The sequence below is a fragment of the Heterodontus francisci genome, unplaced genomic scaffold, assembly GCF_036365525.1.
Source record: "Heterodontus francisci isolate sHetFra1 unplaced genomic scaffold, sHetFra1.hap1 HAP1_SCAFFOLD_2187, whole genome shotgun sequence".
NCBI lineage: Eukaryota > Metazoa > Chordata > Chondrichthyes > Heterodontiformes > Heterodontidae > Heterodontus > Heterodontus francisci.
The window spans coordinates 1,846-2,500 of NW_027141892.1; positions in this window are offsets into that span (position 1 = coordinate 1,846).

Sequence of the window (655 nt, forward strand, 5' to 3'; positions counted from 1 at the left end):
GTTTGAACTGCACGAGGGCAGGAGAGAAAAGCGAGCAGCCCACGGGAAGCAAGCGTGGAAAGGACCCGAGACTAGCAGCAGCTAGAAGGCGTGGCAAGAGTTTGGAGCACGTGCAACCGGGGTGGGGGAGTTGGTTCGAAAAGCAGGCAGCAGAGACCAGGGGGACAGGACCGTGCGGCACTGACTAGGTGCACCCTCAGATGTAGGCGAGCTTGCCGGAGGCACAGCGGGAGGCATGCGTGTGGAAGGAGACAGGGCTCCAGCACAACACGCAGCACCGCAGGGACTCCATGGCAAAACTGCACAAACACCGAATGAGGGCACGCAAAGCCAGCGAGGCAGCACGGCAAGCCCACAGTCAACTACGTCAAGCTCTCCTCCTCCTCCTCCTCGTCCAGAACCACTAAACCACGTCGACCACTGGCAACAGCCATCGAGACCGAACCACACGGTTTGCGTCCACCGACATGCCACACCGAGTCTCTCTCTCTCTATGCCGATTCACCAGGCATCGTTCCCATCTCTGCTCTGCACACTCCACAGAGAGTCAACTCTGCCCTCCACGATCCATTCGGAGGCTAACGGCCCGGCAGCAAGCAGTCCCAGCACTGACGCAGTCGTTCGTTTGCAACCCACTGACAGCCGTCCTGGGAAA